Genomic DNA, 15,822 nt, shown 5'->3' on the forward strand with positions numbered 1-15,822 from the left:
AATAGCTTTAAAAAATGTGTTTGGTTTTTTTTAATTCAAATGTTTCTATCATAGTGAGTTCATCTCTAGAACAAACAAGTACGATTTCCATTAAGGCAGTGAACTCCTCCCAAGACCCCTTTAAAGGTTTCAGAGGGGAATCTATGATCTGGTTTCTTACTGAAGAGACGCACTGCCCAAAAACTGAGGATAAGAAGAGGTGCCACTTAGTCTGCCTGATCCTGTTATGCTGGTATGACCAGGGCCGCCCAGAGGATTCAGGGGGCCTGGGGCAGGGCCGGGTCTTCTGTGACAATTCAGCGGCGGGTCCCTCTCAGAGGGAAGGACCCGCCACCAAATTGCTGCCGAAGAATGAAGCAGCAGTGATAGAGCAACCTAAGTGCCGCCGATCGCGGCTTTTTTTTTCCCCGCTGCTTGCGGCGCTTGTACTCACCGGGCGGCACTCTGAGGGTTCGGCAGCACTTCAGCGGCGGGTCCTTCACTTGCTCCGAGTCTTCTGCTGCACTGAAGGACCTGCCACCAAAGACCTAGAGCGAATGAAGGGCCTGCCGCTGAAGTGCCACTGAAAACCCGGAGTGGCTCGCGGGGCCCAGGGCAAATTGCCCCACCTGCCCATCCCTGGACGGCCCTAGGTGTGATGCATGGCGAGAAAGGGTTAAGCATCCTGCAAAATAAATTACTCAAATAAGATAATGTTTCTGTTTTTGTGTATTTACATATATATGGGTAGTGGTCAACAATGTAATCGACAGTCCCTCTCTACACTGTATTCTGTTAATTCAGAGATCAAAAGAACATCCTAGAATTTAAATGTATTATAAACATGTGATATCGCTGTATTCATCTCTTTGAAATGTATAGCAAATCATCTGTGAATGGTGAAGGAACAGGCAATTGCCTTATGTTAATTCATATAGCTAAGTACCAGTGATGGACCTTCTTGAAAAACACCCTAATTACCTATTGTTCCCTGAGGGACTCCAACCTATCAAAGAAGGCTTGAAATTGTATAAAAGATGTTTGGGTCCCAATCCTTTGTATCTCAGATCTGCTTAGGATTAATCAGGGGAAGTTTGAGTCGCCAGATTGAGATCCCAGTTATGCCGGTACTCCCTGAAGGTGATATTGGATTATAACCCATGGACTAAATTCTAAAGGAACTCTTTGCAACTATAAAACTCAGCATCTCTGCTATGAATCTGAACCTCAAGAATTTAACTCATGCCTGTATGTATATTGATCTTTTAACCATACTCTCTCTTTTCTTTTTTAATAAATTTTAGTTTAGTTAATAATAATTGGCATAAGTGTGTATTTAGGTAAGAACCTAGGAGGTAATGTGTCTGATCTTTTGGGATTGGTAGAACCTTTTCTTTTATATGATGAAATAAGATTTTCAGAAATCTTCATCATATTTGTCTTGGGTACCTGGATGGAGTCCTGAGTCAGGGTTTGTCATAGGTTTCACCCCCACTCTGGAGTTTAGAGTACAGATATGAGGACCTGTATGTGAACCCCTAAACTGAATTACCAGCTTAGATCTGGTTTTGCTGCCACCACTCCCAAGTACTAATTCCCTTCCCTGGGTAGTCTTGAGAGACTTCTTCACCAATTTCCTGGTGAACACTGATCCAATCCCTTGGATCTCAACACAAGGAGAATTTAACCATCCCCCCACCAATTCCTGGTGAGTCCAAATCCAATCCCCTTAGATCTTAACACAAGGAAAAAAAATCAAGTTCTTAAAAATAAGACTTAATTAAAGAAAACAAAGGTCAAAGGAAAAAAAAACTCTGCGAGAGATTAGCGTACCAGCTACTCTCACAAACAACAGATTCAAAACACAGAGGATGTTCCCCTGGGCAAAAACTTAGTACATAAAAGAATTTCCAAATTGATTATTCCTCTAATTGCACAAAGACAAAGTCACAAAAAAATCATAGAATCATAGAATCTCAGGGTTGGAAAGGACCTCAGGAGGTCATCTAGTCCAACCCCCTGCTCAAAGCAAGACCAAACCCAACTAAATCATCCCAGCCAGGGCTTTGTCAAGCCTGACCTTAAAAACCCCTAAGGAAGGAGATTCCACCACCTCCCTAGGTAACCCATTCCAGTTCTTCACCACCCTACTAGTGAAAAAGTTTTTCCTAATATCCATCCTAAACCTCCCCCTCTGCAACTTGAGACCATTACTTCTTGTTCTGTCATCTTTTACCCCTGAGAACAGTCTAGATCCATCCACTTTGGAACCCCCTTTCAGGTAGTTGAAAGCAGCTATCAAATCCCCCCTCATTCTCCTCTTCTGCAGGCTAAACAATCCCAGTTCCCTCAGCCTCTCCTCATAAGTCATGTGCTCCAGCCCCCTAATCATTTTTGTTGCCCTCCGCTGGACTCTCTCCAATGTATCCACATCCTTCTTGTAGTGTGGGGCCCAAAACTGGACACAGTACTCCAAATGAGGCCTCACCAGTGCTGAATAGAGGGGAATGATCACATCCCTCGATCTGCTGGAAATGCCCCTACTTATACAAACCAAAATGCCATTAGCCTTCTTGGCAACAAGGGCACACTGTTGACTCATATTCAGCTTTTCGTCCACCGTAACCCCTAGGTCCTTTTCTGCACAACTGCTGCCCAGCCATTCGGTCCCTAGTCTGTAGCATTGCATGGGATTCTTCTGTCCTAAGTGCAGGACTCTGCACTTGTCCTTGTTGAACTTCATCAGATTTCTTTTGGCCCAATCCTCTAATTTGTCTAGGTCCCTCTGTATCCTATCCCTACCCTCCAGTGTATCAACCACTCCTCCCAGTTTAGTGTCATCTGCAAACTTGCTAAGGGTGCAGTCCACACCATCCTCCAGATCGTTAATGAAGATATTGAACAAAACCGGCCCCAGCACCGACCCTTGGGGCACTCCACTTGATACCGGCTGCCAACTAGACATGGAACCATTGATCACTACCCATTGAGCCCGACCATCTAGCCAGTTTTCTATCCACCTTACCGTCCATTCATCCAGCCCATACTTCTTTAACTTGCTGGCAAGAATACTGTGGGAGACTGTATCAAAGGCTTTGCTAAAGTCCAGAAATAGCACATCCACTGCTTTCCCCTCATCCACAGAGCCGGTTATCTCATCACAGAAGGCAATTAGGTCAGTCAGGCATGACTTGCCCTTGGTGAATCCATGCTGACTGTTTCTGATCACTTTCCCCTCCTTTAAGTGGTTCAGAATTGATTCCTTGAGGACCTGTTCCATGATTTTTCCAGGGACTGAGGTGAGATTGACTGCCCTGTAGTTCCCTGGATCTTCCTTCTTCCCTTTTTTAAAGATGGGCACTACATTAGCTTTTTTCCAGTCATCCAGGACCTCCCCCTATCGCCATGAGTTTTCAAAGATAATGGCCAATGGCTCTGCAATCTCATCGGCCAACTTCTTTAGCACCCTCAGATGCAGTGCATCTGGCCCCATGGACTTGTGCTTGTCCAGCTTTTCTAAATAGTCCCAAACTACTTCTTTCTCCACAGAGAGCTGGTCACCTCCTCCCCATACTGTGCTGCAGAGTGCAGCTGTCTGGGAGCTTACCTTGTCTGTGAAGACAGAGGCAAAAAAAGCATTGAGTACACTAGCTTTCTCCACATCCTCTGTCACTAGGTTCCCTCCCTCATTCAGAAAATAAACATAAACCTATTTATTCTTTTCTAAAACTTCCAGCCTCTTATCAGAGTAGTTTCCTTGAACTTTTCCACTCTGGCTGAAACTGACTAAGACAAGGGGAACTTCTCTCCTTCCTTTTGAAACATCCTGTCCCCCATTGGTTCCTCTGGTCAGGTGTCAGCTAGGCTTCTTAACCCTTTACAGGTAAAAGAGGCAGTAACCCTTAACTATCTGTTTATGACAGGGTAAATTCAAAGGAACTGTGTTGTTGGCTTCTGGGCAACCAATGAGGTAATAAAGAAGCTTTTTTTCTGCTGGTTTGGTAAATCTAAGTATTGAAAATATCCACAAGATTGGGGATTATCTGCCCCATTCTTTGCAGTTCACCCTAACTGAGAGACCTCAGCTGGCCCCCACTGGGACCATGGTCACAACTGGTTATTGCAGAAAGACAGATCTTCAGAAAACTAGTTTTATCTCAAATTATAATCCATTTTGAAGTAATTGTAACATCTGTTTTATTTTGGTTGCACTCTATCTAAATGATTTCTCTGATCAACAATTGGATTAGTTATATTCTGGAAAACAGGGATTACTGTTGGAGTCATTTCTAGTTAACTGCAAAGTTTAAACTAATACCCTGTAGTATATTTAGTTAGTATAGTTGGTTCTTGATTTTCCAAATCATCCTGGTTTAGAGTTGTTCTGAAGGGAAAGGATTTTGTCAACAACTCAGATAAGGCATAGATATTCCCCACCCCACCCCAGCCTACCGCAAAGAAATTTGAATGCAGTCTTTTCAGTTTCTGATTTTCTCCTTTATGTGATAAGATTATATATGCTCCATTTTGACTGATAAATTTGGCAATGAGGCTATTTGCTTTTATTTATATATTTAGAGACTCAGACTTTGAGGTCAGAAGTCACAATCATGATAATCTAGTCTGACATCCTGCACACCTCACCCACCCACTCCTGAAATAGACCCCTAACCTCTGGCTGAGTTACTGAAGTCCTCAAATCATGATTAAAAGACTTCAAGTTACAGAGATTTCACTGTTTACACTAGCTTAAATCTGCCAGTGACTTGTGCCCCATGCTGCACAGGAAGGTAAAAAAAAAGGGTCTTTGCCATATTTGGGGTCAGGAAGGAATTTTCCTCTGGGTCAGATTGTCAATCTATTAGACCCTGAGCATGTGAGCAACACCCACCAGGCAGATACCTGTGAAAGTAGTCTCTTCAGGACTCAAAGCCCTCTCCATCTACTGTTCCATCTCCAGGTGTTGGAGATTTTTGCTACTGGCAGTCACCAATGGGCCACATGCCACTGTAGGCAGTCCTATCATAACATCTTCTCCATAAATTTAAGCTCAGTCTTGGAGCCAGTTAATTTCCAAGGCGGGGGGGGGGGGGGGGAATCTCTTTTATGTACTAAGTTTCCTTTTCTGGTTAGAAGCTTTTGCCTAATTTTGAGCCTGAACTTGTTGATGGCTAGTTTATATCCATTTGTTCTTGTGTCCACATTGGCAGATTTATTCTTTGATATGGAGAACTTTAGCTATTTTTTTTCTACATATTTGAGAAGAAAGGGAGAAATTCCTTCTAAACATTGGTTTATCTTGCTCTCCTTTATCATGTAGATTATAGTCAGATTTATCATAACCACAATGCAGCAATTTGATAAGTTCTGAATTTATATGGTGGCTAGATAGATGACTCTGATTTCAAGTCAAGTGATATGCATGATTCTGTTTTGGAGTACCTATTGTCCTCATGTAATAAGAGATGAGATGTAGTCCCCTTAGGGTACGGCTACACTGCAAGGTAAGCGCAAGTGCAGGCTCAGCCTCACATTCAGGCCTGAGACCAAACACCCCCTCCATTTACACACAAATCTCTCGGATTCAGACTTTGGGTCCTAGGACCCTGTGGCAGTGGAGAGTTCGAGCCACAGTCAAGCTGGGACCCGGGGTTTGAGCCCTGTTGCTTTGCAGTGCAGATTCAGGCTTAGTCTAAGGGCATTTCCATATGTAGGGATCACTGCTCTTCAATATTCTGACAGTTCATAAAAATCTGTTTTCACAGCACTAAAGATCAGAAGACTAGGAGTAGTGTTAATGCTGTGAGCTGGGATGCCAATGTAAAGTGTAAGGAATCTTTATGGAAGCATAATTTGAAGTATCATTCAAGAAAAGCCTCTATTTGTGTGAACTTTCTGCAGTGCCCATCACCATAGTGACTGAGCAATAGATGCTATGCAAGAGATTCATAAACCTGGTAATTGACTTTGAGTGAGTCAAGAGTTTCATAGAAACTTTGTGTGCACATGAAACCTTGTTTTCTCACGTCTCTTATTTTAATTAATATCTTGATGAGTGTGATAGTGATTAGAGTCCTAACGATCCATGAACTGGGAATCATTTTGGAATGGCTTGGAATTTTCTTCAGTTAGGCAGCTTTTTTCAGTAGACATGTAAGACTCTTTCTTTCTTATAAATATTATTGTGATAATTGATACAAGACTAGTAAAGGGTATGTTTTCATTTTTGTGTTTTCTTTTGGTAAACCCTGTTCTGAGTTTTAAGATTCAGAATAGCACTGGAGCAAGTGGAACTTTTTGGAATAAGCAACCAAAAATAGCAAGTAATAACTGTGCAGTCTCTCTCAGGGACTAACAATAGGGTTCATGTCTTCAATAGATGCAAGAGAGAGAAGGTTATGCAGACTATGAAAGTAACTACAAAGAATTGTTTAAGTTCTGTAGGATAGAGTTGCTGGACAATTTCCACTACTCAGTCTAAAGAGGTCTCTCATCTAGGGAAAAAGGATTGACATTTACCACATTTGGGAAATTTGGTGTGTAGATGGGCCTACTTAAGGAGAAAGGCACCTCTATTCCAAAATCCAACTAGATAGGTAGGTTCCATCTTCCTTTGAAAAAGCCTGATTCAATCTCTGGAAACTTCACAGTCTTGAAAGTAGCTGAAAGTCTTCAAGGGGTTGTAACTGTAGTCTTATCAGGCTATCTACTTTTCTGTTTTGATAGTGTAGATGAGTTTACAGATTTCTTTTTTCTGCCATTTTGACTATTGATCACAGTATTTAGGTGCTGCCATTAACTGCCTAATTTAGCTGTTGGTTTTCCATAAACAGTAATTTTGTTGTTGTTCCTTGCTATTGTCTAGGGCCAGGCGCCTGTTGCTAACAGTATAGTTTAATGCTGAGTAAAAAGCTTACTTTCAGAAAATATTTTTTTTTAAATTCCCCTCAACATAGAGATAGCAAGGAGAACAGAATGTAGAACACTGCCTAAAGTGCTACTCCAGCCACAAAGCTTTCTTTTCCAGGTCAGCCATTTTGAGAAACTGCTTGATGGCAGAGGAATTCTGATGAAATGCTTCCAAGAAGAGAAAATACCTTTAACCTTCTCATCAGAGAAAAGTCCAGAGAAAGAGCTGATTCAGAAATGTAAGTGAAATAAACTGAATTTTCTGTATTAAAACAAGTGTAAATATGGGAGGATTGACAACACTCTGTTAGTATTGAGGGAAGTACAGGATTTATCAAAAGTTCAACTCTGATCTAGAGAGTGATTGGTCTGTTCCTAACAGCATAATTTGCCCAGAGACAAAGAACCCACAGTAGACTGGCAGACGTATCAAATGTATATATTTAATAAAAGGAAATATTAAATAATTTTCTTTGGAAAATGTTTACTTTGGAAGTAAATATGGCTGGGCTTTGGCTGAGGCCCTATACAGAACACTTGATAGGAAAATAATTTGGAAAGGTATTGTGAAAAAAAATACTTGCATCTATGTTCTAGGTTGATGATTCCATTTGCAATAACAAGCAGAAATACTTCTTGGCAGGTACTGAAAGGAATTATTGTACACACTGAAGGCAGAGTGGACTCAAAACTGTATGTACAAAGGAGTAGGAAATCCATTGTATACACTTTTTGACTAGAAGGATCCTATGGGAGTTACTAACTAACCAGAAATTGTTACTTGAAATATTATACAAGAGGTCTGATTCTATCCCTTGAGCTCTCATTACTGCTAATGGCAGTTAACAATGAGTAGAAAGTTAATTCTAGGGTATAATTGGTGCTGGAGGGAAATAAACTCCATGTAAGAAATACTTCCAGGTTTGTTTTGGTTTTTGAAGTTACTCTTGCTGTATGATTTTACATATCTGAATCTCATCAGTACCACTATCACAGAATCAGAAAAGTACACAGGAGTGCAACAAACTAAGTAGTATTCCTCAGTAGACATTAACAAGAGATTTGCCTTAGAGGGGAGTTTATTTCTGTGGTGGATGATATGATCTGTGCGCTGATCCTCTATCACATTACACTTTGTGTAATATTTTATACTTGGGTAAAGAGGGTGTAAAATGCTGCCAAAGTAAAAGCAGGTGATAGTCATCCCCCATATAGATAATTTCTATGTCAATTTAAATTACAAATCACTATGATGTCCTTTTTTATAAGATTTGGAAGAAGCTATTAGGTAGCGAGAAGGCCACCAACGGCACCTATGTAACTGCAAATCACAGTGATATCAAGGTACAAGGTCTGTAACTGAGCACAAGACTGTCATTTTGCACCTGGTGCCTGCTGGGACCTATAGAAGGAAAGAGAATGTGTGAACCCTGACATCTCTAGTAGGCAGACACTCTGTGGGGTAGGGGGTGCTTATATAGAGGAAAGGAGCTTAATATCTGAAGTAGGTGGGATAATTTTGTTGGTTTGTTTTCTAAGAACTAATTATGTTACTTAACTGGGCAGTTGGGTACAGGCTACACAGAATGGAAAACAAAGACAAATGAAATAATATAAAACCTCAGTGAATCTAGGGTCACTTTTTCCAGGTTGCAAGGGAATGGAGGGGAAGTGTTACAATTTTGACAGAGAAATTTGGAAATGTTAATAAGAAACCTATAAATATTTTGGAACCACCACCTGTGCATATTTTTAGCCTATGTAGCCATATGATATTCCTATTTTTAACTTCTGGCTTCCTTGCCCACTTCCCTCCTATTGTTTGTTACACTTGTTGCATCCTCTCTTAATTAGACTGTAAAATATTTGGAGCAAGGACTATGTCTACTATTTGTCCATTGCCTAGCAAAAAGGGGATCCAATCCTGACTGAGGTCCTTTGGCTGCTATTGTAATATTAATTATTATTGTTATAATAATCACCATCAAAATTCCATATTCTTTTTAAAAAACGGTTTAAACTTGACCCTCTATTTTTTCTCTTTGACTTATTTTATTGTGTACAGTATTGTTCAACAAAAACTGTATATTCTTGGAGATTTTATAAAAAATATATTACACAAACTGAAGCTCAATTAGCATAAAGTGAGCTAAGTATTTTATAAATCAATGATCTCTACACCAGCAATACTAAATTCCATTATGAAGTAAAAATGTATAACAGAACTCAGTCTCAGCCATTTCTTGAGTTCTCAATACATTAAAGCAATTTTCCCCTTGGACTGGCTGACCTTTCATTGATTTTGCAAGTATTCTTCCTCTTGTACAGAGACAGACTGAGTTTGACAGTAATGCTCTATTTTTCACAGGTGACAAATGACTTATGCTATTTGTATATTTAATTGCACCCATATGGCGTGCTAACACTGAAGCTTTGCTGTTGATGCTGCTATATGCAGCTAGTGTCCATAGATATCCTCAGTTCAGCGTGGCTTTGTTTTTACTTTGAGTCTCATTGTATCAACTTCCTAGGCACTCAACTAACCAGAACATAAAAAATGAAATAATCCAACACCACTGAAAATCCTTCCCTCCACATCCGACAACCCCTAAAAAACATACTAACAAACAAAACAAAAAACCCATACTCTTCTCACTTTTACCTTTTCTAAATACCATAAAAAATAAGATTAATTAAAACTAAAATGTGTTTCCCAGCTATGTGCAGAGAGAAAGAAAAAAAGAAGCTTGGCTGTTCTTTAAATATTAGGAAGGTTGAGATTGTTTTTTAAACTTCCATTAGTTTTCTAAACTGTGCATGAAGAGAAGAAAAGGATCATGGATTATATAAAAATATCTTTGTGATGGAACATAGGAGATAATCAGCAGTTTTATGAATTAAAGTGCAGAAAACTGATTTTTATTTTTACTTTATTTTATGGAAACTAGTACATGAAGACATTGTTCCTTTTTCAAATAGATGACTTAATGTGCTGGGCTTTGGCTCACCAACTCCTGATTTCATACTACTGGCACCAAGCAAACAATTAAAATTGTTCATCATTCTATATCATTGAAGTCAGAAAAGAGTTTGTGATGTGACAGAATTAGTAAAGTTATTAAACTAAAATTTAATAAAACACATGCAAGAGTTTTTGAAGGAATAATCCCACCAAAAAGTATAAAAGCACTGAAGCCCAATACGTTGGTTCAATTCATGAAATATTACGAGCACTGGAGAGTGCCTCACCCCAATCTCAGGCTCGGTGCCTGGCATTATAGTGACCCCCAGCAAAAAGGAGGAGAAATTACAAGGAACGTTCTCCTCAGTGCCTGCATGTAGGGATATTAAAGAAGGTTTATATTAAACATGGTTTATATGAAAAATGATTTATTGTTAGAAATTATTTATTGTTCAATGATACTTTATAAGTGAAGGTTTATATTAGAAATAAATGTGACTCCCAAGATTTAGCCTCTAACCTGCAAGCCACCAGCTGTGTCTGTGTGAAGCCTGCTCAAAGAGATACTTTGTATAAAACTTGTTAAATGTCAATTGACTCTAAGTGCCTGTTCTCTAAATTGGTAACACCCCGAAAGGTAAAGAGACAGTGAAATAGATGTGATTAAGATAGAGAATGTATGTGAATGAGTGCCTAATTTAAATAATAAATGAATGGTTAAGGAGTTACCAGCCTGAAGAATTCAGTGGCTGAAGAAGGTGTCAAGTGGGATCAACCAGATGACCCCCACCACCTCAAAGGAAGGAAAAACAAGCATCTGACAACATGGAGCCAACCACCTGCTGATTGATTTAGCAACAGCAGAATGAAGCAACTCTCATGGACTGACATAGGAATAAATTCCTATAAAACTGGACTCTGAAGACTGAGGACTTTGAGTCTATGGTTCTGCTGCCAGCCTCCAGGAGCATCAGATTCATCTGACACAGACTCGGCTCCATCCTCATGACCAAGATACCTGGCCAGTAACTTGGCATGAGCAACGTCTACGCTGGTAACTATAACACCTATACAGAACCTGAATGAATGATTGTGTGAATGAAATTATATATATATATATATATATGTGTGTGTATATATAAGAAATAATAAGTAGTGATAGAAATAAGTAGTAAAACAACATTGTTTGCTTTTATCTTTTGCTTTACTATTATATTTACAATAAATGTGGCATCTTTGCCTTATCCCTCTTAATAAGATCCTGCTGGTTTTTGTTATATTGGTATAACATTTAGCCCTGGGAAGCAACATGCTTGTTGCAAATGGAATCTTCAGAGAATTTAGCTGCCAGCCTCTACTGACCATGTGAAACAGAGATAGTCAGAGACTTATAACTTGGCCAAAATTGGGTGGACAGTCATCACTCCCATCTCTGAGTAACCCTAACCCCCACAGACACACACTACTTTAAATCACTGCTCCAAACCTTCCTAATGAAACTGTTATACAAAATTTTAACATTGGCAAAACAACATAAGTTTTCCTAACCTCATTCTCAGAATGGCCGAAGTATTTTTGATTAAACAGTCTGGCTCTTAAAATACAGAAAATGGACTTTGGAAAATATAAGCAGAAATAGATGCCAAAATGGCTTTCTATCGCCTGAGAGACAAAAGAGACAAGAGCTCTTGAAATCTGAGAAAGGTTGATCCTTCAACAAAGGGGTTGAAATCTTTGAAACTGAGTATATAGGTAAGAAACCTGCTTAGATAGATTGTAACTTGCTGAAGTTAAGTTTTAGTCATTAGAAAGTCATTATTTGTAACCTTTCATAGCTCTTTCACTCCTACTTGAAATCACTTAAACATATGTGGTTTGTTAATAAACTTCTTTTATTACAAAAAACCCCTCAGTGCTATTATATAGAAGTGAAAGGGAAGTCTTTAGCTAACCTAACAGGCTGTTTGGGTTCTGTCTCTTTGGATGCAGCAAACTTAATAACTTCTGTGACAGTCCACTAAGAGTGACTGAACACTGAAGAAAGATATTTCTGGGGAACTCAGGAATTTGGGTTTACTGATTGCTACGTGTAGAGCAAGGTTTGGACTGGCAGAGTCCTGAAGCGTTTTCTGGAAAGGCAGACAAGCTGCTGTGCCAGGAAGTTGAGACATAGTTTAGCCACAGCAAAACTCACTCTTGCTGAGGTGGAGTGGTAACGTAATGGCTCACAGTTCTGGATGACCTGAGCAATAGGTCACAAGGATGCACTAGGAAAATCATGATCTGAATGACCAAACTATGATATGAATTGTACATTAGGGACAGCAAAGAATCCTGTGGCACCTTATAGACTAACAGACGTTTTGCAGCATGAGCTTTCGTGGGTGAATACCCACTTCTTCGGATGCAAGTGGTGGAAATTTCCTGGGGCAGGTATATATAAGCAAGCAAGAAGCAAGCTAGAGATAACGAGGTTAGATCCATCAGGGTGGATGAGGCCCTGTTTTAGCAGTTGAGGTGTGAAAACCAAGGGAGGAGAAACTGGTTCTGTAATTGGCAAGCCATTCACAGTCTTTGTTTAGTCCTGAGCTGATGGTGTCAAATTTGCAGATGAACTGGAGCTCAGCAGTTTCTCTTTGAAGTCTGGTCCTAAAGTTTTTTTGCTGTAGGATGGCCACCTTAAGATCTGCTATTGTGTGGCCAGGGAGGTTGAAGTGTTCTCCTACAGGTTTTTGTATATTGCCATTCCTAATGTCTGATTTGTGTCCATTTATCCTTTTCCTTAGAGACTGTCCAGTTTGGCCGATGTACATAGCAGAGGGGCATTGCTGGCATATGATGGCATATATTACATTGGTGGAAGTGCCATCATATGCCAGCAATGATGGCATATGATGGCATATGCCTTGGTTTTCACACCTCAACTGCTAGAACAGGGCCTCATCCACCCTGATTGATCTAACCTCGTTATCTCTAGCTTGCTTCTTGCTTGCTTATATATACCTGCCCCAGGAAATTTCCACCACTTGCATCCGAAGAAGTGGGTATTCACCCACGAAAGCTCATGCTGCAAAACGTCTGTTAGTCTATAAGGTGCCACAGGATTCTTTGCTGCTTCTACAGAACCAGACTAACACGGCTACCCCTCTGATACATTAGGGACAGATTTCCAGATTTTCATTACAATGGATAGGTCATCTCCAAAGGCAGCTGGCAGCCTATTTCTTCCCATGCATCACTTTCCGTACAAGTCTTCTGGGGTCAGGGAGGGATGTCATCCAATCCCAATCCCTCCTTATAGCTCTTTCCATTGGAGGGCTGAAAAGGCATCTTGCTCTATTTCTTTCCCCACACCCTAGAATTAGCTAGCATTTATGAATGTTGCAGTGAGGGGAAGCAATTAAGTGGGCACTTCATTCCCTTCCCTTCCAATTCCAGTAGTTGGGTTGGGATTCAGTAACTTTTGAGGAGCTGGCTTCTTTGTATATTTACAGAAGATAAGTTGTGTGGTAAGGAAAGACTCAAAAGGCTTAGAGTTTTAGTTTGGGTTCAGATAAGCACTTATTTTTGCATAATTAGCCGAACAAGACTCTAAAACTAGTGATCTTTCATCACTACTAGAAAGGTAGACATGACCATGAGTTTTTGTAGTTTATATTTTAAAGAGACTTCCATAAATATTTGGCCTTTAGGCTGCCCAGAGAAACCTGTTCAGCATAAGGTGCTTGCATTATATTTTAAGAGCTTATAAATTAAACCACCTTAATGGAAGCTTCACTGTAAGCTGCCTCATTCCTTCAGAAATCATAAAAAGCTTGAAAGGCACTGTTCAAATCTCTTTTATTACAAAAGGCGGTATTAACACCAACTAATGGAAAGTTTTGATGATAAAATTACTTTGACATTTTGATATTAGCCCCTTCAATTATGATGAAACAATCAGTAACTGTGTCTATAATGCACTAAGGCTAGTCCCTTTATATCCTCCTATTTTAAAACGAAATGGAGGAAATCCACAATGCATGTTAAATATACAGTATTTGACAGGATATGATGCAAGTGGATGATTAATAACTACACAAATATTGTCATGATAAAAACTTGGGAATCAAACTAATTATCTCCTATTCTATAGATTTAATAAGCACTGTAACATCCTAAAGAAACTGCAATTCCATTATATTGTTTCCACTACCAATTTATTTTAATCAGTTTTTATTCCTTCCCTGTCTTAACCAGATGTTGTTGGTGGTGCAGGTAATGTTAAACCACTGTAATCATAAGGCAGGGGAATTTCAGTGGTATATAGAATGAGTTATATATAAAAATGTATTACTCATGAATGCTTGAAAAACTAAGACATGAAGCAGAATCGGTGGGGCATCAATGAGCTTAGCTCAATAGTCATATATCAAAGCTGATTCCAATTGTTTTTCCAGAATCACCCAAATATGAGGATACTAAGAATATTGATTCAAACCCAGATATTAAACATATTTGGTTTCAGGGCAATCCCCAATTATTAGTATTACAAGACAAGTCATTCAGACAGAGTTTCCTGGGGATTTCACCTTGATGTGGTGGGAAGGCTTGTGTGTTCTCAAGACTCTGAGAGATATGCCAGTGGGAGTTTTAACTCCCGGTAGGGCCACATAACTCAGAGAGTTCAAAGGGTATGGTCCAGACAAAAAGCAGTCCACTTGTCCTTCAGCTTGGGAGTTCTGTGATAAGTCAACAATGTAAGCTCATTAAAAAAAAAAAAAAGAAAAAAAACACAAAAACACAACAAGGTGGCCATTCCAGCAAACAGCATGATAGATGGGGATGCTGGAGCCTCTTTTGTGCCCTAAACAATGTTGGACAGCATGGGAAGGACTCAGATTATTCAGACATACCTGAACTATTATCTGTTTCAGAATTTATTTGGGGGTCGGTGTCTTTTTGGGTGTGCCCCACATTTTAACAACTGTGCCTTTGGAAAGAACTGTTTGAAGGAAAGATTTTCTCCCTTTTCATATTCTCTAGAAAGATCAGTTACACTGGGCTGTGTGGTATAGATTTGAATGCAAGGTGTTCTGTGTAGTTCAGATATTCCTGGTGTTAACTAATGAAAGCGTTTTGATGTAGAAGGAAGAGACTTCTGCCGTTACCTCATATGCTGACAGCACAAAGGCTCCACACTAAACATAAAAACAATCACCTTATTGGCAGGGGGTGGGGGAGGAAAGAAGTGCAGCTGCTTTTCATCCAGGATGAAAGATGCTGCTCAGTGGTTGGAGGCCTCATACAAATGAGCAGACCCTTTCTGCCTTTTTCTGTAACACCCACTACCATGCTATGTAAATGCTTCCTAGGGAAATTAGATTTGCATAGTAAGATCACTAGTAGACTTCTTGGACTCATCTTCTCCCTGCCTTGCTATAGGAATTCTGCTTGTGATATACATCTATTTTTAAAAAATACTTTACCTTCATTCTTTATGGTAGGAAAGTTTTATAAATGTCCTAAAAGTTGTCAGATACAGTCAAATCCTATTAACTAAAAGCCCCTTTATATCTAGCTCTTACACACCACATCTCAGGCTTTGAAACAAAAATTAGAATTTATTTATCTCTGATTTTTTTGTACTATATTAAACTTGAAATTTCAGTTTGAATTTGTAACATTCCTTTTTCACCTGTTTATGATTCAAATCATGGATGTGTATAGTTGGTTACTTAACTGACAATAACTGTTCTTCAAGATGAGTAGTGCACTTATACATTCCTCTGCTGGTGTATGTACACCCAATGTACTACATTTTGAGACTTTTGTCAGCAGTATCACTAGGCCTTGGTACCATCCCCTCTACTCATGCTCAGAATCAAGGGCATAAAAAGGGTGGGCTGCTGCCTTCTTCTCCATTCCTTTGCACTGCTGTCTAAGTAATAGACAAAGTAGTGGGGGAGGGGAGAGGATCGTGGAATGTATAT

At 39.6% G+C, this 15,822-nt stretch overlaps 1 protein-coding gene across 1 annotated transcript in view; it reads right to left on the bottom strand.

Annotated features, from left to right (window-relative positions):
* Positions 1–15,822, bottom strand: part of CSMD1 (CUB and Sushi multiple domains 1) — a 1,651,174-nt gene that overhangs the window by 529,922 nt on the left and 1,105,430 nt on the right. The window lies entirely within an intron of this gene.

Source organism: Mauremys mutica, chromosome 3 (genome assembly GCF_020497125.1).
Source record: "Mauremys mutica isolate MM-2020 ecotype Southern chromosome 3, ASM2049712v1, whole genome shotgun sequence".
NCBI classification, from domain to species: Eukaryota; Metazoa; Chordata; order Testudines; family Geoemydidae; genus Mauremys; species Mauremys mutica.